Here is a 25,780-nt window from a genome sequence, read left to right as displayed (position 1 = left end):
CAGCTAAGTTACATCACTCAGCCTAAACAACCAAAAACTGCACAACCACAGTTCAGAAAAACCACAAGTCTGCCCATACGCGTATTGCCTATGCCCATACGCGTATTGCCCATTCCTGACCAAATCCATACGCGTATTGCCCACTCCCATACGCGTATGCTACGCGTACTACATCCTCATACGCGTACCAACAGAGACAATTTCACGTTCAAAACATCATCTTTTTCACTCATACGCGTAAGGCCTCATCCATACGCGTACCAGCCATCTCATACGCGTATTGCCTAGTGCCATACGCGTATGACCAGAAGCCAGAATTCCCAGATCTGCTATGGCTTTCTCTGCTACGAGATCTATCCAATTCAACCTTCTACAATCAAATTTTTACACGCAATTCATTCATCTCATCTAACACGAATCATACACTTTCGATTTCACAAATTTCTAACCTTTCTATCTCTAATTCCTACGAATTTCTTCAATTTTAACTCAATTTTCGTTCATCCCAAAAGTTCACAAATTCATCACATATCATTCAATCAGAGGCAAGTCAATGGTTTCTCACTACCCATCACATATTATCCCATAATACCCATTAATCGATGATAAACCCCCCTTACCTGAGTAAATCCGGCAATCTCTGAGCTCCAAGCTTTTCCTTCCTTCAACCTTCGTTCTCTGGCTTTTTGCCCTTTTCCCTTTTCTGCCTCTTTTTCCTTTTCACGTGAAAATAACCTTTTTACCAAAAATGGGATTTTTCTAAATTCCAACTTATATATTTTCCAATAATTATTATTCCAATAATAATAATAATAATAATAATAATAATAATCCAATTATCTAATTAAATTAATAAATATATTATTAACTTAATTTAAATAATTATCATATTATTATCGGGGTGTTACAGTAGGCACTTGTCTGAAGCCCTCCTTAAGAGGCAAAGTTTGTGTTTGTTTAATTTTGTGCCAAGCAGGAAAAGGCCTCTTAAGAGGCAATTGGCAGATAAAAGGGATGTGCAATCCATCCCCTGCTATTCAGTTGTGTCACTCACTTTGCTCATACCATGTGTTGATGCATTGTGAGTAAGAACCCAAAATCTTGTCCATAGAGTCAGTCACTTGTGGAGAAGAGTTCCTACCTTCTGAACTCCCACACTTTCTATTTGAGTCAAGCTCTCCCAGGCCAGGGATAAGAGCTGTGAGGTCTTACCCTCACTTCCCATTTCATCTGCTTCACCCTAACTCTCAATGTTAGGGTTAAGAGCTAAAAACACCCCATTCCAGTTGGCTTGTTTCTGCAGCCTAGCCTTGTGTGAGCCAATTGTTTGCATATAGTGTGTGTGCTTGCTCTCTTGTGCTTTTGCTTGATATTGTGCTGTTTAGGTTAGCTTGCTTCCTGTGCAAGTTAGGATAGAAACCTCAACATAGGGATCGCATGCATGACAACTTCTAGGCTCGAGTCGTAGTCTCCCTAGTAGCTTGTTGTCTCCCTTTGTCTCTGGTTAGGATAGAAGTTCTTTCCCTGTTTAGGGGAACTACGTCGCCCTGATCCTCATACCAGATGAGGTACGTAGGCAGGAGATGAGTTGATCTCTCCGGGCGCCCTTTTTCTTTTGCAACCCCTTTGTGTGTGTTGGAGTCTGACATAAGTCCAGCGATTGGCAGTCGGTTTCCTGTGTGTGTTTGTTGGTTCGGAGTCTGATGTAAGTCCAGTGATTGGCATTCGGTTTCCATGTTTGCCTGTTTGTGTGGAGTCTGACGTAAGTCCAGCGATTGGCAGTCGGTTTCCTGTGTGGGTTTTGTTTGGCGTGTGTTAGCCGAGCTACGAGTGCTCTGATTCTTCTCTGGTTAGAGGAGATACGTATGCATAGGATGCGACATCCTAGCGAGCACGTTTCCCCTGTCCCGAACTACGTCGACTCTAATGTCTGTGTCTGACAGACTACGTAGGCCCAGGATGCGATATCCTGCCGAGTCCGTTTCTTTTGTCTTTCTATGTTTGTTTCCAGCGTGTGTGCAGTGTTTGAGCAGTCTTTAGCAACCTTTCTTCTATTCTTTCTGAGCATGGATCCCGTCGAGTACGATGGATGCGTAGGGGTGCTAATACCTTCCCTTCGCATAACCGACTCCCGATCCCATCTCTCTCTGGTCGCGAGACCATGTCTTTTCCAGGTTTACTTCGAGCGTTTCCTTTCCATCTTTTGGGATAAATAACGCACGGTGGCGGCTCTGTTGTTTCGTTTTCCCGCCGGTTTTTCGCGTAATGTGACAACAGTAACCTGTTTTTCAAGCTCATCTCCATTTAACTTCATTTCATAACTTTGGAGATTGCTAATAAGACCTTCAAGACTTAAAGATTTTAAATATTTAGCCTCTTAAGGAGAATTTACTCTGGGTCTGTTTGACAGGAAGACTCCTAAGAATCTTCTTGATATGATCCACAATAGTATAAATCTTGTTCAAGATCTGGAGTCCAGACACATGAACTTGAAATCTTAAGATCATACATTCAATTTTCTCACCATTATTCATTCTAAACAACTCATATTGTTGAATCTGAAGATTAGCTTTACCTTATTGACATGATCCGAAGTAGTATAGCTCTTGTTCAGGACTTGAAGTCTAGGCACAAGAACTTGAAATCTTGAGAACATTGATTCAATGTTCTCATCATCTTTCATTCTGAACAACTCATATTGTTGAACCAAAAGATTTGTTTTAGCTTCTTGAACTTGTTAATTACCTTCACAGGTAGCACATAGAGATTCAAATATAGTCTTTGCAATAGACTTATCAATAATCTTTATATACTCTGCATGATGTAAAGCATCAACAAGAATGCCTTTCACTCTAGGATGCTTTCTATAAAAAAAAATTGATCAGGAGTGAGAGACTTTCTATCAAAAACCATTCCAACACCATTTCCATCTTCCAAGATATCACATAAATCATCATGCATACCAATGATGTGAGTGTACATCTTGATTTTCCACCATTTATATTCAATGGAGTCTCAATTGAATGTTGGTGGTCTAGTAGTATAGTTGTTTTAACCATATGTACTTGATCATTATTGTTATTACCATGAGGAGATCATTCAACATGGCTAGTTACTTCAGAACTATCTCCAATGATTGAAATAGTATTTTTCTCAAGATCTTTTTTGTACCATAGTTAAGTGTAAGCACATTCGTGCTCTGATGCAAAATGAAGGTGAGAAAAATACACAAGAATAAGGGGGTTAATTGTATACGTCATAAAATTGATTTCACTTTTGAACCAGCAAGTTCAGATTCTGAACAAAGTTCAGACTCTGATATCAGAACTAATCACAACAACAAAAATAAAATGTTTAGAGGTAAATGCAATCAACACCCAAATATTATCCTGGTTTCTCTCCTCAACTGAGAGTAGTTCAGTCCCCTTGCCTAACCAAGAGCTTTTCACTATAACCAAACAAGTTACAAATTGTGCAAGCACACTTGCAATAGACTTCAATGCTCAATCAACCTAGAAAGAGACTTCGTTGCTCAATTCCTCAAACAAAATACTTCCTTTCTCAAGAACACAGGCAAGAGACTTCATATACTTTTAACAAATAGTTTAGTAGAAATGGTAACTACTATACTTTACATACACAATCAAAAGTATAACAATTGTGCAACAATCACAAAGGTTTTACATCCTATTAAGATTTCTAAGATAAACAAAGATCAAAATATTAAGATCTTAGGCAATAAAAATTACAAGAAATAACAACTCAAAGTTATGCACAAGATCTTTCAAATGTATTGTGATGTTGTAACCTTCCTTTGAATCTTCAACTTCGTTTTATAGAGATTGAGAAAGAGTCATTGGAAGGCTTGAACATAACGAGAAAACTTAGTGAAGAAGCATGCCAAGAGAGACTTTTGAGAATGCATCTGGTTTGATGCTTTGTCCACTCAATAATGGCATTGTTCACAACACCCTGAGAAATACTAGGTATCTACCAAAAGGTAGAACAAACTAAAGATTTCACATCACTATTTCTTTGAGCCTTGCAAAATGAAACCCTAGTTGACTTAGTCCAGAAATTTGGGGCTTTGATAAGACAAGTCTACTTTGGTATATGGTACGAATCATATGCTCTTCAACCTTTCAGAATCTGAGTTATCATCAGAAGCTGGGTCATGAGACCAAAGTCTGAACTTTTAGAGTCTGATGCCTTCAGATGTTGATGAACCAATTATGATTTTGATCAATCGGAATTAGAATAACATTGCTTCTTCACATATGCTAACAATCAGGATTAATTATATGCTTATGATCCTCCACACTTAAACATATGTTAGCATACTCATTTGTTCTTTAAATACTTTGTTATCATCAAAACCTAAGAGATATGAACAATCTTGTTCTAACAATATCAACAAAAACAATATGCAACAAGGAAAAATAGTCTTTCTCATGTCATAGCATGTTTTATGATGTATAAGATGAAAACATGCAATAATGAACATAGCTACATGTAAGAAAAAGTAATGAAGAAACTTGAATTCATTGGCATTCCTATAGTTATTGTGGATTTGTAAAAGAGAGTTTGAAAATTTTGATGTGGATGTGTGAAAAGTATAGGCTTTGTAGTTTCATCAAGCTTTTGGCCGAATTTTCATGGTGAAAAAAGTGAAAAATGGTGGTGTAGTGAGATAAAGTTTTAACTTAGTAATGTATGACCTACAAGTACCTTCTTATTAAATGAACATATACCTCACTAAGCGATGATACACAATTTTGAATATTATGGAGGAAGAGTTCTTCAGTAGTCAAGAACAGAGTTGGCTTAGCGAGACTTGGACATGTGTTGTTGTACTAGGCTCTCTAAGTGTTACTTGGCTCATGAAAAAGTGTTCCTAACAAAGTAATATCTATTTTTCCACACATTGAGTTTTCAGAATTGTGAGTTTTAGGGAGAATTCTACTGAAAATCAAAATAAAGTTAAACATTTCATAAATGTAACCGAAATGGATTTCCTCCCAACAAGCTCTTTGTTTAACGTTTTTAGCTTGAAATATAGTATCAAGTTAAAACAAGCATATTAAAACATACCTCGTGATTTTTTATTCTCCCTTTCACTTGTCTTTTGTCAACGTCTCCTAGCATCCTTGCGCCCTTCATGAATGGTCTTATTATAGTTAAAGGTATTTCTGAATCTTCCTCAATATCCAATAGGAAATGAGAATTTTCATGTTTGATCATAACATCTTTGGTTATTCCCACTAGCTTCCTGGATGTCTTGTTATCCATTTGCAATGTTGTCATGGTTGGTTTTGTTCTGAGGTCACCAATTTTTTGAACTACTGTTAATGGAATCAAATTCACTCTAGCACCTAAGTCTATGAATGTATTTCTAATTCTTACACCACCTATGTAAATAGGAACCATGACTCCACCTACATCTTTTTCTTTTTATGGTGGACTTTGTTGGATGTCCTCAAAGCTTTCTCATTATGGTTTTTCTGCTTGTGGTTCTTCTATTTCTTGATCTTTGGCAGTAATTTTTTTCTCATTTTCACCAAAAATGACTAGATTACAATACTCTTTTGGATTTGTCGTGTATTGGCATTGAAATTTCCTTTTTATTGATCAACCAATTGCTTTGTCAATTGACTAATTTGTGTTTCAAGGTTTTTGATAGAAGCGTCAATATTATTTTAGCTAGAAATTGACATCTACATAAACTGGTTAAATGCATCATCTTGCTTTGTTGTTTTTTCTTGTGGAGGTGCTTAAGTGTCATTGTGACGCGACTGCCTGTTTAAGGACCGACTTTCGATCTCTATCCTCGATTGAAATTGTTGTTCTTATGGAATTTGTTATTTTTTATATTACCCAGGCCTTTGTTGGTTGCCTACATAGTTGATTTATTCATAAGTTGGAGGGAAAATACAATAGGGTAATCTCCATTACATATCTCACAGAATGCAATATGCTTATGCTTTAGCGTCTCATGCATCTCTTCGGATTGTTGTTGGAGCTTAGTCAACTGCTTTGTCAAATTATCTATTGTTTGCATCAATAACTTGTTATGTGTTAGGATTTCGTCATTGATGTTCAATTCCATGATGTCATTATTTCTCTATGTAGGGTTCCTATTATACTATGCGCTTTTTAACATTAGAGAACACTCAACAGTATGCGCTTTTTAACCTTAGTAGTCATTAAGTGCCATTATTTCAATTATCACAATCACATCTTATGCGCTTTTTAACATTAAAGAACACTCAACAGTAGCATCTAGCAACAACTTATGTTATTGTTGTAATCCATATATGTATCTGTATGAGATCATCAAAATTGTGGTTCGGCATCTCCTTAACATGGACTTGTATCTCTCCCATTCTTCACATAGAGTCTTTATTGCGCCTTAAGAGAACACATCAATTGTTGTTTTTGCTTTCATAAACTTGTAGTAAGGACAAAATATATCCAATAACTTTTTTTATGGTATGTTCCAGTTGGTCATTGCTTATGTTGGTTGATCAAGATGTCATTCTTTATCTTTTTCAATCAATAAATATGGAAAGTATCTCATGAATACTACATCTTCCTTAGCTTCTGAAGCTTCTAGTGTACCGAAAATCTTGTAGAACTTTATAAGATATGTAGAAGGGTCTTCATGATCCAATCCTTCAAAAGTATTAACATAAAGAATTTGCAGTAAGACCTATTTCATATTATTCTGGCGGGCATTCCTCTGTGGCCTAGTTGTATGAATTAGTCATCTTGGACTGTTGTGGCATAACATGCCATCACCGTTGTTGTTAGTTTTTGTTGGCACTTTTGGCATTGATGTTGATATTAATTCGAACTTCTTCCATTATCTTTAGTTTTGAGACAAAAGACTCTTCTAGACATTTTTCTTTTGGCTAGTAGTTTTTACTTTCGTGTGTTGTTGTTGTTGTTGTTTCTATGTGTGGTTCATTCTAATTCAAAATCAGACAAGAGTTATTCTTCAAGAACCTTACCTTGCATTAACAAATATCAACATACTAGCCAACACTTATTAGTATGTTAATGTTTATAAAGAAAAAAATTCACAAATATAGAGAGATATAAACATAATACTTATAATGATAAAAACTATCACAATGTCTTTAAAACTAATGCCAGTCCCCGACAACGGCGCTATTTTTTTTTGTAACACAAGTGCAAGCATAATTTTATCATCTCCATATTTCTAATATCATTTTAGTTTATATTATTTTAAGGAAAGGTTTGTCAAAGTTTGTTTGCGTGCAAAATTGGAATAACATAAAGTAAATTGAACTTTGGTTTCAACAATTGAGAGAACTTGATGGGTTTAGATTTTATCGACCTATTCTCATGTATGATCATGATCAGTAATATGAAATTCTAATAAACTATTAATATTACCACCCATCACTCTACATCATAACTAATGTCTGAGTTAAAAAATGTGAAATCAATCGTATTACCTAATACACAATCTCCCAACCTATTAACCAAAAAGATAGCATTAAGCTTAAATAGTTTATGCATATATTATTCCTAAATATGTCTCTAGAGTTTAACATCTAGGATATGAAAAGCTTGAATCTAGTAATGACAAGTACACTTCGAATATTGAGTCAAAACCATGAAAAATATTTCAGGTAGCTAATCCAAAACAAGAACTACGAATGAAGAATTCATAAATATTAAAACATAAGAAAAATTACAGAGAATTTCATGATCATAATCGGTACATGAGCATTTGGGTGACTGCATCTAACCACAACAAAAGATATATTATCTATGCTTACTCATTGTATCTTTATAATTAAGACCTAGAAGAAAGACATTGAAAAGAATATATGATGACTCCTCATACAACAATTCCACCCTCAATCTTCCTTTCCTTTCCTCTCCTTTTGTCATTTTAATATCAAGTGTATTTCTATTATAACTACTAAGAATCCACCACAAGTTATTTCAACTGAACTCATATTTATAGATTTTTTTTATTTAGCCTTATTGCTAAGTGAGGCTTGTAGCTCACTTAGTGTGTCGGCCTTGCTTCTCCATTAAGCCATGCCAACTCATCTACACGTTTTATTTTCCGTCATACCTTGCTTAGCGCGCCACGCAACTATCTTAGTAAGAAAATCCTTACTTTCCTCTAAAGTAACTTAACTAGGAAGCGATGAACCGCCATAACTTGCATAGAGAGTTTAATATTGTGTTTAGGTATCTTTGTTGCTTAATCTTGAAGTTACTTGACTATGAAGTCATGTCTTGTCACCATTGCACGCTTAGCGAGCCCCTGTTCTTGGTTTAGTGAGCACGTCTTCTTGCAAGGTGCTTTTTGGGTGTCTTCTGTGTTTTTCTTGGTTCTTTTTACTTGTACTTAATGAATACACAATTAAAAAGTTTATATAGGCATTTTATATTGTTTTACTATGTAATTGAGGGTTTTTTCTATTGATTACTTGGAATTAAGTTAATAACTGCTTATGTATTTTACCTATTTTTGAAACTTATCAGAACGAATGATTCAAAAAAACTCAATATGCATAGTTCATGCGAGGTTTCAAAATTTTAATTCAGAATTTTTGTAAAGATATTTGAATGGCATGATTTTTTAAAAATGAAAGTTCATAGTCAACATTATAAGCATCCATAAACTATAGCATGAAGATGACAATTTTTCTTTAGCAAAGAATAATTTTTAAAACATGTTTAAATCAATAGTCAATTATTCATCAGAATCATGATCTCACTATCTATCACTCAAATGGTTTGTATTTCCAATATTTATCAAATAATGCCTCAACTATTGAAATATTTTTTACTTCATATAATAAATATCACAAGATACATAATAATCAATGAAATAATAATGTCTTTGTTTTTGGTTGTAATGTGGCTGGGTTACAGAGATTCTCAGTTTTTCTGGAACTCAAAAATGCTTAGCAAGACGTTGAACGATTCCTCGAACAAGGCTTCCACCATCAATATTACTCTCCTTTTCTCTCTTGTTCTGATTTTGGTTTCAAGTGTGATTATATTAGAGCTACCAAGAATTAACCATAAGTTATTTCAATTGAAGTGATTGGAACCCCTATTTACAGGGTTCTCATATGGCCTTCTTGCTCAACGAGGCTTGTATCTCGCCTAGAGATCCTTCCTTTCTTCTTCATTATGTCATGTCATCTCATCTACAAATTTCCTTTTCCACCATACATTGTTTAGTGCGCCACCCAATCTTGCTTAGCAAGCAAACCCATGCATATGAATTAACTTAACCAAGAAGCTATGAACCACATAACTTACTTATCGAGTTTGATACAATTCTTAGTGAGCCTTATTGCTTAATCTTGAAGTTATTTGGCTCTAAATTCACGTCTTGCTGCCATTTCTCGCTTAGCGAGCCCCTATTCTTGGCTTATCAAGTGTGTCTTATTGGAATATCTATTTGAATGTATTTTGTGTTTTCTTGCTTCTTTTTACTTATACTTAGTGAATAATTAGTTAAATATTTCACAGAACCGTTTTATATTATTTTACTAATAAATTTGGGAGGGGGGAGGGTTCCATTGATTACTTGCTAATTAAGTTAATAATTTCTTAAATATTTTACATGTCCTTGTCACTTACCTGACACCTTAAGGGTTAATACACTTGTGCTTGGTGATAATCAAGCTTAGTGTCCATGTGCTCTACATGTGTTCATTCATGTCTTTGGTACCGTCATAATCGTCCAACTTCAGTGGTTTCTCTAGAGACTTACGGATCTTGTAGTCAATAATGTGTTTAGATAATGTGTTTTTTGGTGGTGAATGAGTTGATGATGATAGATGTCTTGCTCATCTCCCCCTTTGGGATTAGTGCAGAGGGGACCTCTTGGGATGGTGATATTTAAAAAGAGTGTGGATACCATTACCACCCTTGAGTCTTGATGATGAGAATTTTTGTCATGGAGATGGTGATGGTGACACTCTGGTGATTTAACCATTTCATTTGGCTGGGATACTGTAAGACCCCAGTTTTGTCCCTAAGATCCCTCATGGCATCATAACATTGCATGTGCATTGTCTCAAGGATCATTAAGAATCTTGGTTCCTTTTCCCTTTGGGTGGGACTTCTTGTGAATGATTTGAGATCACCAAGCATGCTTGAATTGTATATCATTGCTTTTCTCATTTTGTTTATTAACCAAAAGCACAAAATATGTCACTAACATCTTGTGTTTGTAGCTTGAGCAATCACAAAGTCCAAAGCTTCTAGGAGATCATTGGTACAAAGACATGGTCAAGAAGAGATGATAGCCAGCATGGTAATGGTCCCCAAAGCTATCATCCATCAAATATTTCTCCCTAGAATCTCAATTCATCATTTTGATCAAAGCAAGTCAAAGGGTTTGAGGCCTTGTTCTTCAAAGAAACCCTAATCCATCTGTGCACCACAATGCCTTGCTCATGAAGCAACCTCAACCCATGGTCAAATACAATCAAGGGAAGTTCTTTAACTATTCATTTCATGCATGTTTGAACTTATTTGAGTATCCTCAATCATCAATTCATCAAGATATGAGTTGTGAACTTGAGAAGTTGATCAGTCAATTCATCTAACTATTTTGAAATGTACTGAGACCTAACTTTTTATGTGTTGGTCAAATGGAGATGGTTCCAAAATAAAAATTGTTCTTAAGGACAATATGAACAACTTTCATGTTCATAAAAAGTTTATTTGAATCTTGGAAAACCATCTGCCATTCCAATACATTATAGGTCATTTTGACTGAAACCCTAATTTTGGGTCAACTTCCCAAGGACATAAATCATTCATTTTTTATGATTTTGAGGTGGGATCAAATGAATTGGAAAGCTTGAGATGTCTACTTCAAATTTTATGTTGAACGAAATTTCAAAATCTCAAATAAAATACATGTGATAATGCAAGACATTATAGGTCCTTTTTGACCAAATGCATTAAAAGTCAAAAAAGTCCAACTTCAAGTGCCCATAACTCTTTCATCAAAAATCCAAATGATGCAAAATTTAAGCCCATTTTGATTTTCTTGAAAAGATCTACAACTTTGATGTTGGAGGTTTTTCCATTTGAGGCTTGCATCATCAAAATAGAAGGGCTTGAAAGTTGGCCAATTTTAGAAACCTTGCCTTGACATGTTTTGCACATCACACTTTAAACTCAAATTTCATAAATTTCCACATTCCAAATGGATTTTTGACCAACATAACATTTGTTCCTCATACAAAGACCTTTCCAACCCTTACCCATATGCCTATGCTTGGATTTTCTAAATGGTATTTTTGAAGAGGTGAATGATTAGGTCCAATTGTGGAATTCATGTTGAAATCTTGTTTCACAAGCCAATTCAGAGCAAATTACACGTCCAAACCCTTGGCATTTGAACTCAGCTTGCATTTGGCATTGCTTTTGGGCCTTGTGCATGATCATGCAAGCCCATGCAAGTGGTATCCAAATTCACGCACACGGATCATTCCACACTTTCCTTGCCATTTTCTCTATAAATAGAGACCTCATTCCCTCCATTTCACACCCCAATTTCAACCTGAAATGCTGCTGAAATCGTTCCCTAACCATCACTAAAGAAGCAAATTGCATTTTCTTCAAAATTTTCAGATCTAGAATTCAGCTTCATCTGGTTGTATTCTTAGATCTAGTGCTTCTAGACCTTCACCATACACTTCATTGAACTTCTGTTTTGATAAAGCAAGCAAGGTTTCAAGCTCAAATCACCAGAACTCAAACTTGAACTCCAACTGGTATTTTCTTCGATTCTCCTAATCCTTTGACCTATTGGCTGTGGTTTTGTGTTGGCTGAAGTCCTCTCAATAGAGGCATCATGTTTATGCTTTTAATTTTTGCAATTCATTGAGTTCATGATGAACACCAGATTTTTCAACTTCTGATTTCTCAAATCATAGAGATCTAGAATGAAAATGGATGGTATAGGGATGATGTACATCATCCCAACTTTCTATTGATGTATAGATCGCACGTTTTGGTTGCTTTTGAATTTTTGCATTTTGGCTGGAATCTGGAAGCTCACTGGAGAAGACGGTGGCTCCGATGGCTTCATCATCTCCAGTTTAAATCTGGACCGTTTGATCCATTTCCCAGATTCAATCAGGATCATTCATTGTTATGACTTTTAATTCTTTCCCATGCGCACGCATTGACTAGAGACCACCATAGGCGCGCGCCTTAGGAGCGTGTGATCTGCCAGCTCAATTAATGAGCTCAGATCCAACGCTCCTCCTTTTTTTGCATTTTATAATTTCTGTTTTCATTTTCTTAAATTCCTTTTATTTCAAAAAGTCATATCTCTCTCATTTTTTATCCAAAAATTGTGGGACCAATTGCATTATTTCCCAAATAAATTCTAGTTTCTATTTCTGATTTTTAATATTTTTTATTTTGTCATTTGATATTTTTTGTGAATTTTCTCTTTTCTGGTTATTTTTAATTCATTTTAAATAGTTTTTGACATTCAAAAAATGCAAAAATATTTTCCTAACCTATTTGAATGATGATGGATCTATGAAAAATATTCTCATCAATTTTTGAATTGATTTGAGATTTATTTGAGATTTTAGTTCAAGTAGGTTATTTTTATTCATTTTTAATTGATTAAAAATAGTTTCTGACTTTTAAATATGCTGAAATTTTTTGTCAAACTTTGTTTGACCTTGTTGAACTTAGGATGAATCACTTGGACCTTTCAAGGTTGATTTGAAGTGATTTTGAAGTTTGACCTTTCCATTTATTTTAATTCAAGTTTATTTTTAATATTAAAAAATGCCAAAAATATTTTATTCTTTTCTTGACTTCCAATCTTCATCTCACTTCTGTTTTTGATTGTTTGACCTTGACTTTCAATGTTATTGGTCAACATATGAGGATTGGTACATAAGGGTTCATTTAATGCACTTTAATTTTGCCATTTCCATTCTCTATTATTCATCTCCTTCTTCTTCTTCTTCTTCTTTTTTCTTTTTGATCAATGAGTTGAAGGTTGATAAGTTAGCATTGATTAGAGGGATTTAACCTTCCTTGATTCAAATCTAATTCATCTTGATCAATTGATCAAGTGAATGGCTTTGCATTAAGGATAAGTTGTCTTTTAAATCATGCAAAAGGCTTAAACCAATACAAGATCAATTCTCTTCTCCTTTTTGGCATGGCAAGTTGTTGGGACTTGGTTCACTAATCAAGACTCCTAACTTGTGTTTGTTGCCTACATTATTATTGACCGACCTCAGATAGTTGTGACTTCTACATAAGTCCATTACGATTGCTTAACATAGCGCTAAATTTGCCTTATGGCACACTAACTACTAACACTAACTATTGACAATTAACATTTACTTTATGCAATTTACTATTCTTGCATATTTTATTCATTTGCTTTTCTCTTTGCTCACTTGAGCACATGTTTATGTTAATGCCATTTGCCTTTTGCTCACTTGAGCACATAATTGTGTATATATTATTTTTGCTTGTGTTTTGTTTTGATTGTGGTGAACCAAATGCAAAGAAATGGACTTAGTTTCTAGGACTTTCCCTATGCAAAGAAATGGAGAATTGGACTTAGTTTCTAGGACCTTCCTTATGCAAAATTGGAGTAAAAGGGTCTTAATGGTGAAGATGGATTAGAAGAACCAAATCTCTAAGCTCACTCTTGTCCATTCTTGTTTTATTTTATGGAACTTTTGATGTGTGTGATTTTGTGCTAGGAGTTCCCATTTGAGCTTAATTAGAGGACCATTGCCATGTTCATCTAAGTGGAAGATACAAGATACATTGAGGATCTCTTCTATGAGACTTGTTTGATTGCTTATACTTTGTGGTTGCTTATTCCAAAGGATGGGAGCTACTTGGATCATCAATATGATCTCAAGAGAGGAACTCCTTGTGTGGTTCGTTTCTTTCCCTTCTCCTTTTGGTTTGCTTAGGACTTAGCCATTCTTCTTCATCTATCCACTCTAACCCAAGCCAAAACTTTTGTGCAAACATTTAACATTTATTTTCAACATTAGAAACCTAAGCCTTATGCTTTTGATTTTTAAACTTTCTTTTCATAACACTTATTTTGAAATGAACTTTTAAGTCAACTTTGACCATTTTGTATATACTTCTAATTGGTAAATATAACCCATCCAAATTTCTTTTTGTGGTTCCAATGGCCACTTCTTAATCAAAATCTTTCATAACTGTTAGCTATTAGGTTTGAGTTATCTTTGTGGTAGATGTAATACTCACCTATATCCTTAGTGATGGACAATGAGTCTTCCATGCTTATTATAGGGTTAACCCCTCACTAGCATGTTGAAGCCATCCTCACATGGTGGATTTGTGGCTTGGTTGAGTTTTCTCCCTTCGATAACAAAAGACCTTAAGGCTTTTGGACCAATCAATTCACCAACTCATTTTGAAATTTTTACCCCGAACTACGAGGTTTTGATCCTAATCTTTTTATAAGATGGTACGTAGGCAATGGGTTTATCCATCCAAACACAAATGTAAATAAACTTGTATATTCTCTTCTCATCTCTTCAATCATGTTTGCACAAATAAATTTTCACAAAATACCAACCTTACAACAAGTGTGAAAAGGGCTCCCTAGGAGTACCTAGGATGTTTTGGGTGCCTAACACCTTCCCATTGCATAACCAACCCCCTTACCCAGATCTCTGTTTTCTTTTACTAGTTTTTGTTAAAACTTTTAGGTTTTTGTTCGCTTTCTAACCATTCCTTTGGATAAATAGAAGTGCGGTGGCGACTCGACTTGTATGGTTTACCTTGGATTTAGTCAATATCTCTAATGGTAACGAATACCCCGCTACAGAAAAGTGGCGACTCTGCTGGGGATGCTCTTTGCCTAGTGGGTTTTGCCAACTTTTCATGCTTGTTGTATTGTATTGTTTTGTGACATATTTTTTGTGCAATTTGGGATTACTGTATTGTATGTAATGATTGATTTTCTTGATATTAATTCCTTGTATGCTTGGTGATCTTTGTGAGATGAGTTCTATACCCGGACTCGAGTGCACTTAGGATAGGAGAATGGCATAGTCTTGTTGACTTGTGTGGAGTTATTCCTTAGCAAGTTGACTTGCAAGTCCATTCACTTGGTGGAGGTCATGTTGGGATCAATAATGTCACACAAGTAAGTTGTGGTTAGACATTACTCTTTCCAATATAGACCTTAGAAGCCAATGACCTTAGTTTACCAAGCCCATCTTGGCTTATTCTTAGGATGTAGTGCGAAAGTCGTTCAAGTGTAAGATTTGATACGATTGTTACGCGATACTACACTCATAAGAGTCTCTCTTGAGAATATTTTTGGAATACGAGTAGTCGTTTCTCCGATAATATCCGAAAGATGGGATGATGACTATGGGAACCTCTTGTAGAACATGTTTGGCAGGTTTAAACCCTAGTACATTCCCTTTGGGTGGTTCTTAACCTAAACTTCATGCTCGTGACTTGCAACAAACCCTTGATTCATGGTTGATCCGTTCATATATCCTTAATATCAATGGAACTTGGGTGTTGATAGGGTGTAAACGATAATCCACCAAAATGGATGATTGATATTAAGGATAATATGATCCATCCCATGACCTTTGTTTGGTGTGCTTTGCTTGATCCTTGAGTGTGATTGTTGCATTCATGCATTCATGCATCCATTTGCATCCATATCATCAATAATGAAGAAAATTTTCAAGGAACTTAAGGGGTTTATTTGCAAAATTTTCAGACATGGAAAGACAAAGAAGGAATACAAAGAAGTACAACTTCAGATAACCAGATTTGAGAGAGTTAAGGAATATGACATCCCATGTACTAGATCCCTTGGGTTTTAAAACTCGTTTTGGGAAGCTTCTTCCTCTTCTGACTACTCAGGTGGACGAAGGATTGATGAGTGTATTGGTGCAATTTTATGATCCCTTGTACCGATGCTTCACATTTCCGGACTTTCAGCTTTTTCCTACCCTTGAGGAGTATGCTTATCTTGTGGGTATACCTATCCTGGATCAGTTGCCATTCAGTGGCTTGGAGAGTATTCCTACTTCTCAAGAGATAGCTGACATGTTGCACATAGATGAATCTCTGGTTGGTGCTCATATGACTACCAAAGGTGGAATTCAAGGTCTCCCTTATGAGTTCCTCATTGCTCAAGCTACTATCTATGGGAAGGCCATGAGTGAGGACGCCTTTGAGGCCATATTTGTACTTCTCATCTATGGATTGGTATTGTTCCCCAACATCGACAAGTTTGTGGATGTGAACGCTATTAGGATCTTTTCTACTCTTAATCTCGTTCCTACTCTGTTGGGTGATGCCTATTTCTCTTTGCATATGAGGAATGCAAAGGGTGGTGGCGCCATTGTATGCTGTTTGCCTCTGTTGTATAAGTGGTTTATTTCTCACTTACCTCAGACGGTCGCTTTCAAGGAGAACAAGGGATGTCTACGGTGGTCCACGAAACTTATGTCTCTCACTAATGATGATATCTCTTGGTACAACCGTGTGTATGATGGTGTACAGATTATCGACTCTTGTGGTGAATTCTCCAATGTGCCTCTTCTTGGTACATGTGGTGGGATTAACTACAACCCTGTTTTGGCACGTCGCCAACTTGGGTTCCCCCTAAAGGATAAACCTAATAATATTTTGTTAGAGGGTGTGTTCTTTCAGGAGGGTAAAGATCCCCAAGGCTTGAAAGCTAGGATGGTCCGCGCTTGGCGCAAGATTCATAAGAAAGGAAGGAAGGAGTTGGGTCCTAAGAATTGCATCGCTTTGGAGCCTTACACTGCTTGGGTAAGAAGGAGAGCTTCTGAGTATCTCATGCCTTACGAGTATACGAGACCTACACCTATGATTATGGCTGGGCCTTCAACCCTCCTTAATCCAGGAGTAGAGGAGTTGAGAGACGAAGACCTATCACGTGCCTGGATCCGTGAAAGGGAAGAGTTGCTTCAGCAGATTAAGGAGAAGGATGCTTTGATTGAGTTTCTTGAGCATCAAGTTATTGATGATCCTAATGATGCATGGACTTCTCTACTTCCTCAGTCTTCCCGATTTTGGAAGAGGAAGTACGATTGACTCGCCAAAGAGAAGGCAGATATGGAGGCAGCTTATGAGGAGGAAGTAAAAAGGCTCCGTGCATCTTATCTTCCCGCGTCCCGAGCATTATATGATTGTTTCTAGGGATCCATAGGATGATTATTTTCCTTTCCTCTTGTACATGATTGACAATGTTGTACTTCTTTCCCTTGATGTTATTTTATGAGATATTTCTATATGCGATAAATGTTAAAAGATTCCAAAATTTGCAAATAAAACCCTAGAGTTCCTTTGAAACATAAAAACAAATCATGTGCACAAGCATTACATGCATCATGTGCATAAACAGGTTTTGTTCCCGGCCTCTTGTCCTGTGGTCTAACTCTGTGCTCTTCATTTATTTTGAAGACAAGCTGACTCACCGGTACTACACCAGAGCCAACGTTTCAAGACTGATGGATCACCTAGAACAAGAGAACCGTGAGCTGAAAGAGGAAGTGGCCAGACTGAGCGCTTTGATGGAATCATTTTTGGCTGCCCAGAGCCAGTCTTCTCCAACACCTTCAACTCCTCCCCAGAGGACAGTTATCTCAGAGATTGTATCCTCAACTGTGCCTGCAGCCAGTGCACACTTTGCTCCTACAGCCATGCCAACCGGGTTTCCGTGGGGGATGCCTCCTAATTTCATGCCTGAGGGTCCTGCTCCAACTTTTGCTTCTATGCCGGCATCTAGCCCGGTCCTTGTTGTTCCTCCTCCTGTTGTGCATACTCTTCCCAGGGTAGACGACACCATCTATCATTCTGAGCCATCTGAGGGCCTAGATGTCTATGAGAAGATGGACGCTATGAATGATCAATTTCTTGAGCTTCGCAAGAAATTGAAAACTCTCAGAGGAAAGGATCTTTTTGGCAAGTCTGCTGCCGATATCTGCTTAGTTCCCAACGTGAAGATTCCTGTGAAGTTCAAGGTCCCTGACTTTGAAAAGTACAAAGGAAACACTTGTCCTCTCAGCCACCTGGTCTTGTATGCCAGGAAGATGTCTACTCAGACTGATAACGACCAGTTGCTCATCCACTACTTTCAAGACAGTTTGTCCGGTGCTGCCCTGAGATGGTACATGGGGTTAGACAGTGCGAACATCCGATCCTTCAACGACCTTGGCGAGGCCTTCGTCAAGCAATACAAATACAACGTGGATATGGCTCCCGATAGGGATTAGTTGAGGGCCATGTCCCATAAGGACAAGGAAACATTCAAAGAGTATGCCCAGAGGTGGCGAGAGGTGGCAACACAGATCGTGCCTCCGCTAGAAGAGAAGGAAATGACCAAGATCTTTCTGAAGACCTTGAGTTCATTCTATTAGGAGCGGATGATTGCTAGCGCTCCTTCTGACTTCAACGAGATGGTGAATATGGGGATGCGGTTAGAAGAAGGGGTTAGAGAATGGCGTCTAACCAGAGAAGAAGGCTCTTCTGCCAAGCGCTATGAGGAGTTTGCAAAGAAGAAAGATGGAGAGGCACATGCTGTGACCTCCCATGTGAAGCCAAGAAGACCCTCTGTGAGGAGGAAGACCATACGTCCCGCCGGTAACCAGCACCAGGTGGCTCATATAGCACCTGTGTTCAGAGACAATCAGCAGTATCACCAACATAGCAACAATCAGCAACCACCTCAGCAATATCAGCAACAACAGCACCGTCCGCAACAGCAGGCCTACCAGCCTCGAAACAGTAATCAAACTAGCACGAGTTACGAGAGGAAAAGGGTCACCTTTGATCCTATTCCAATGACGTACGCAGAATTATATCCCTCTTTGATAGAGAGGAAGTTGATTACTCCAAGAGACCCATCGGCTATACCTGCTAACCCTCAGTGGTGGTATAAGCCCGAATTGTATTGTGTTTATCATTCTGGTGCTCCCGGCCACGATGTGGAGAATTTTTACCCTTTGAAGGCCAAGGTTCAAGACCTTGTGAGGTGTGGCATTCTGTGTTTCGAGGACGTAGGTCCTAACGTGAAGAAGAACCTATTGCCCGAGCATGGGAAATCTGTCAACATGGTCCAGGGTTGCCCTGGCAAATACAAGGTCAAATATGTCAGTCATATTCGACAGTCTTTGGTCGAGATGCACCGTTTGCTATGCGAGTACAGTCATTATGAGCACGATCATGATAGATGTCGAATATGCCATGTTAACAGATTGGGTTGTCGCCAGGTGCGTAAAGATCTTCAGGAAATGCTAGACGAAGGGGTCATTGAGATTCTTCAGAATAGGAATATTGACGAAGATGAGCCAGAGGTCAACGTGATCTCCCCAGTATTCCGGATGCCCGAGCCTTTTATCATCAAGTATGATGGTAGCAAGCAGAAGGTTTCTCCTTCTCTGATCATTAAACCTGCCGGTCTAGTACCGTACTCATCTGAAAAGGCAATTCCCTTTCATTACAACGCTATTGCTGTAGAATATGGGAAAGAAGTTCCTTTGCCTTCCTCATCTATGGTGAACATCGCTGATGTAAGTGGTTTGACCCGCAACGGTCGTGTATTTTCAGCACCATCTAAGCCTCAAGCTAATGCTGATTTTGTTGAACGCCCGATTGGGAATGCGGTGAATTCTCCGAATCCGGCACTTGCTGTTAAACCCTCCTCTGTACTAAAAACTCCTACTTCTGTTGACCCTAGTGGCAATGAGAAAGAAGACTGTGATGAGATGTTGAGGCTCATCAAAAGGAGCGAGTACAATGTTGTAGACCAACTTCTACAAACGCCATCCAAAATATCAGTTTGCTATTGAATTCAGAACCATATAGAGAGGCTCTGCAGAAAGTTTTGGATGTGGCATATGTAGATCATGATGTCACAATAGAGCAATTCGATAGCATTGTAGCAAACATTACCGCATGTAACAATTTGAGTTTCTGTGACTCTGATCTCCCTGAGGAGGGAAGAGACCACAACTTGGCATTACACATCTCCATGAATTGAAAAGACGACGCCATGTCCAATGTGCTGGTGGACACTAGGTCATCCCTGAACGTATTGCCAAAGTTCACTCTTTCAAGACTATCATATCAAGGGCCTCCCATGAGGCAGAGTGGAGTTGTTGTGAAAGCTTTCGATGGGTCGCGTAAAAGTGTGATTGGGGAAGTTGATCTCCCAATCAAGATTGGACCAAGTGATTTCCAAATTACCTTCCAGGTTATGGACATCCACCCATCGCACAACTGTCTCTTAGGCAGACCATGGATTCACGAGGCTGGCGCCGTGACATCCATCCTACACCAGAAACTGAAATTTGTGAAGAATAAGAAACTGGTAGTGGTAGGGGGAGAAAAGGCTCTCCTGGTTAGCCACTTGTCTTCCTTCTCGTACATAGATGCTGAGGATGAAGTTGGAACTTCTTTCCAAGCTTTATCTATAGCTGAGCCTGTTGAGAAGAGAACTCCTTCATTTACTTCCTATAGAGATGTGAAGTTGGCCATCGAGTGTGGTGCGACTGCTGGTTTAGGAAAAATGATTGAGTTAGAAGACAATAAGTCTCTGGCTGGCATTGGATTTTCTTTTGGGGTCTTCAACGCGCAAGGGTTATTCAAGAGTGGAGGTTTCATCCACACCGGTCAGGATGAAGAAGCTGTTGCTGTCTTGGAAGAAGATACAGAGGATTCTGGCAATTTCATCATCCCTGGAGGGGTCTGCAGCAATTGGGTCGCTGTGGATATTCCTACAGTTATCCATAAGTCAACGTAATGATCATTTTGTTTTAAAAAAAAACACTCCTCCCATGCCAAAAGGATGAGTGATGACATTGTTGGCACATAAATACAATGATATTTTCATTCAATAAATTCATGTTAAATGTTTGTTTTTCCAAATTATTTTCCCTTTTCGCTTTTTGCATGAACTTGGTGATCACATAAAACCCTAAAAATAAAATAAAATCAATCTTTTCATCTGCATAATGATTTGCCTTGTTTGAATTCTAAAGCTTTTCATATCCAAAATCATTATGCATGTTGATTTCTAGAGCCATTGAGCATAATGACCCGACACCATCTCCCGACTTTGAATTCCCTGTATTTGAGGCAGAGGAAGATGATGTTGAAGAGATTCCTGATGAGATCACCCGTCTACTTGAGCATGAAGAGAAGATCATTCAGCCGCATCTTGAGAATCTGGAAACAGTCAACTTGGGGTCTGAAGATTGTGTGCGAGAGGGGAAGATTGGGGCACTCCTGGAAGAATTTGTTAAGAAGGGGTTGATTGAATTACTGTGAGAATATGTTGATGTCTTCGCCTGGTCATATGAAGACATGCCTGGTCTAGATACTGATATTGTGCAACATTTCCTGCCTTTAAAGCCTGAGTGCGTGCCTGTGAAGCAGAAGCTCAGAAGAACTCATCCTGATATGGCAGTGAAGATCAAAGAGGAAGTTCAGAAGCAAATTGATGCAGGGTTTCTGGTGACTTCTACATATCCTCAATGGGTCGCCAATATTGTGCCCGTGCCTAAGAAAGATGGAAAAGTCCGGATGTGTGTGGACTATAGAGATTTGAATAAAGCTAGTCCGAAAGATGATTTGCCTCTACCACATATTGATATGTTGGTAGACAATACAGCTAAATTCAAAGTCTTCTCATTTATGGATGGATTTTCCGGATATAATCAGATCAAAATGGCACCCGAGGATATGGAGAAGACAACATTCATCACACCTTGGGGAACATTCTATTATCGAGTGATGCCCTTCGGTTTGAAGAACGCCGGAGCCACGTATCAACGAGTTATGACTACCTTGTTTCATGATATGATGCACAAGGAGATCGAGGTATATGTTGATGATATGATTGCTAAGTCAAGAACGGAAGTTGAACATGTAGAGCACCTGTTGAAGCTTTTTCAGCGTTTGAGGAAGTATAAGCTTCGTCTGAATCCCAACAAGTGTACATTTGGAGTCCGTTCTGGAAAGTTATTGGGCTTCATTGTCAGTGAAAGAGGTATTGAAGTTGATCCTGCAAAGGTCAAAGCAATACAAGAGATGCCTGCGCCCAGAACTGAGAAGCAAGTCTGAGGTGTTCTTGGTCGCTTGAATTACATTTCCAGGTTCATATCCCACATGATTGCCACATGTGCACCAATATTCAATCTCCTTCGGAAAGATTAGTCTCATGATTGGACCGAGGATTGCCAGAAAGCCTTTGACAGTATTAAAGAGTATCTGTCTGAGCCTCCGATCCTGTCTCCTCCTGTGGAAGGAAGACCATTGATTATGTACCTGACTGTTCTTGAAGATTCAATGGGTTGTGTCCTTGGTCGGCAAGATGAATCAGGGAAGAAAGAGTATGCTATTTACTACCTAAGTAAGAAGTTCATTGATTGTGAGTCTCGATACTCAATGCTTGAGAAGACATGTTGTGTCTTAGCTTGGGCTGCTAAGCGCTTACGCCAATATGTGCTAAATCATACGAATTGGTTGATATCCAGAATGGATCCAATCAAGTATATATTTGAGAAGCCTGCTCTAACTGGGAGAATTGCCCGTTGGCAAATGTTGTTATCTGAGTATGATGTTGAGTATCGAGCTCAGAAGGCTATTAAAAATAGTATCTTGGCTGACCACTTGGCACACCAGCCGATCGAGGATTATCAGTCAGTTCAGTATGACTTCCCCGATGAGGAAATTTTGTATTTGAAAATGAAAGATTGCGATGAGCCTACACTCGATGAAGGGCCAGAGCCTGGTTCCAGATGGAGTATGGTGTTTGATGGCGCTGTAAATCAGTATGAAAATGGTATTGGGGTAGTAATCATTACTCCTCAGGGCACACATATTCCTTTTACAACAAGGCTAACTTTCATATACACGAATAATATGGCAGAGTATGAGGCCTGCATTATGGGATTGGAGGAATGCATTGACCTTAGGATCAAGCATCTTGATGTTTATGGTGATTCGGCCCTCGTTGTTAATCAGATTAAGGGTGAATGGGAAACTGTAACACCTCAAAATTTTCCCTCCTCTTCTTGGGACTAGTTTAGCATATTGCATTTCATTTTTAGGACATTAGGCATTTCATTTTTGCATATCATCTGAAAATAAGGAAGTCATCCTCCAAGGTCTTCTCAGAAGATGGAGATATTACATGATTCAAGCCTAAGGGTTTCTTTAAATTGATCATCAACCATCTGAGGGTTTGTGCTTCAATTAGGGTTTTCCTGATCTTTCATTGGTCTTGAGCATGACCTTGTGTGCAAGGATATGTCACCATCATCATGGTTATGCCATCACCAAGGGTTTCAAGGTTCATGCTCAAATTTCCTTGGGATTAGGGTTTTGACCTCTGGTCAACCCTAATCAATGACTTTCTCTCAACCAGGGTTTCTCAAGGAGATGAGGCATTCTATTGAGATGAGGATCACATGAGTATCATAAGGAGCTTACAAGAGCTAGGGTTTCATCTCTGAGCAAATTCCTCAAGTGGTAGAGGCTCAAGCTGATCAGAGCATTTCAAGGTCATGTGTGAACCAGAAAGTCAACTGTAAAGTCAATTGAGGGCTATGAGGTGGGGAAATGAGTTTCAACATCTCAATCATGTTCAAAAGAGGTTCATTTGTCATTTAAAACATCTATCTTGAAGATTTTGAAGTCAGGACAAAAGTTTCCCAAAATGGAAAGTGACCTGTAATTGAAAGTTTCCAAAAATGGCAAGTTTTTGGTCCACATTCAACTTGACTTTGTAACATTAAAGAAGCTTCAAATGGATTTTTGGTCAACATGAAAGTTGAAGATCTTTCTCTCCTCTTTTCAAAAAGTCCAAGATCATGTCCATATGATGAATGGTTGAGAAGATATGGCCAAATGATCACAAAGTATACATGGAATTTCAAAGTGGCATAACTTTTGATCCAAAACTCCAAATTCGTCCACTCTTTTTGCAAAATGCTTGTCTTGACCAATACTTTCCAAATCAACCATTGCCTTGCATGGAAAAAGCTCATGTGATAACTTGTTCATTCATGTGCATTTTTGGAGGGAAAATTGACAATTTAAATTTGGTGAATCACATGTGCAAAATACCACTTCCATTGTGTTTATTAGATGATTTTGAGTGAAATTGGACCATTGCATGGCACTGTTCACGTAGGAATTGTACATGCTACCTCACTTTTCATTTTTTGCCATTCACTTCATAACTCATTAATTTTAATTAACCAAGCTTAATTTGGATTAGCAAAGTCATTAGTGAATCATATATAAGCTAAATCCTAACAGAATTTGCCATAACTAACTTTCTAGATCTAGAATTCATTTTTCCCTCCAAAAACTCTCTCTCCTTGAATTCCAAAATTCTTCACACAACCACAAGATTTCTTCATAGATCCTTGATCCTGGTGGAATTTGGAGCAGGAATCATCCATTATTCGTGGCAATTGAGTTGGTTTTGAAGCTGTTCAAGCACATGAACATGTCAATGGAAGTTTGAAATTCAACAAGATTCAGGTAGATTCAAGTGCTTCTTTATACACAAAGCTTCAAGATACAAGTACTGGAGCAGATCTGGATCATTTGGAAGCCTGAATACGCGTGAATAGTGCACTGCCATTCCAAGTAGGTGGATTTTCGACCTTCACTATTTGCCTTTTCATATACATGATTAGATAGATCGTGCTTTGCTGAGAATTCTGATGTAATTAGATCTTGAAATGGTGAAGAAATGAACATGTATGGGTGATTTAAAGTTTGGATCATGAAACTTCTCGCCTTCGATTTGAACGATTCATGGAGTATTAGGCTTAGATAATGTGATATTTGAGATGTACGTGAGGAGATCTTTCCAATGATATAAAATTTGTAAAATTCTGGGAAAAAAATTGCTTCTCCGCCGCCTGGCTGGCCGGAGAAGACGGTTGAAACAACCGTCCGCCGCCGCCAGCTACAGTACTTAGGGTTTGTAATTCAAACGCCGCGTTTTGGCGTTTTTGACCCTAGGTGGCGCGGGTTCGAGCCTTCGCTTATGCTGTGTGATTTCTTTTTTGAGCGCTCATTGATCCGCCCTATCCTGAGTTCGACCCATGGCAATGTGCTTTTGTGAATTTTATTTTTGAAGCGCTCTTTTTACCCGTCCATACCTCAGTTCGATTCCATGCCATGCAGATTTCTGAAATTTAATTCCTGAGCGCATTTTACCTTAGGCGCCTGAGTTCGATTCCTTGCCTTGGCATATGTTTTTATTTCATTTTGAGCGCCTTTGATTACCTGCCATGCATGAGTTCGAATCCTGCTGAATGCACTTTGTGGATTTTATTATTTGAACTTTGTTTTCCCTCCATTTCCATCTTATTTCATATTATTTCATTCAACTTCCAAAAAATCATTAAAAATGGTAGAATGATCCAAATTGAGTGCAACTTTTTTTCACATTCTTGTTGCAATGTCTATTATTTTGTGATGTTTATTTCATGAATTTTGCCTTTCTGAATTTTTATTTGTTGATTTTTGATTAGACATTGTGTTCATTTTGACATGTTGTGCTAATTATTTTGTGGAATGCTCATTGTTGATCCAATTGACTTGAAATTTGACATGCCTAATCTTAACATGTGATGTGATTTTTTGGCTTTAGTTTGAGATTTTCATCATTTGCCATCACTGATTTGGACACATGAACATATGG

The sequence above is a fragment of the Lathyrus oleraceus genome, chromosome 4, assembly GCF_024323335.1.
Source record: "Lathyrus oleraceus cultivar Zhongwan6 chromosome 4, CAAS_Psat_ZW6_1.0, whole genome shotgun sequence".
In the NCBI taxonomy this organism is placed as follows: domain Eukaryota; kingdom Viridiplantae; phylum Streptophyta; class Magnoliopsida; order Fabales; family Fabaceae; genus Lathyrus; species Lathyrus oleraceus.
Note: the sequence above shows the minus strand (reverse complement) of the source record.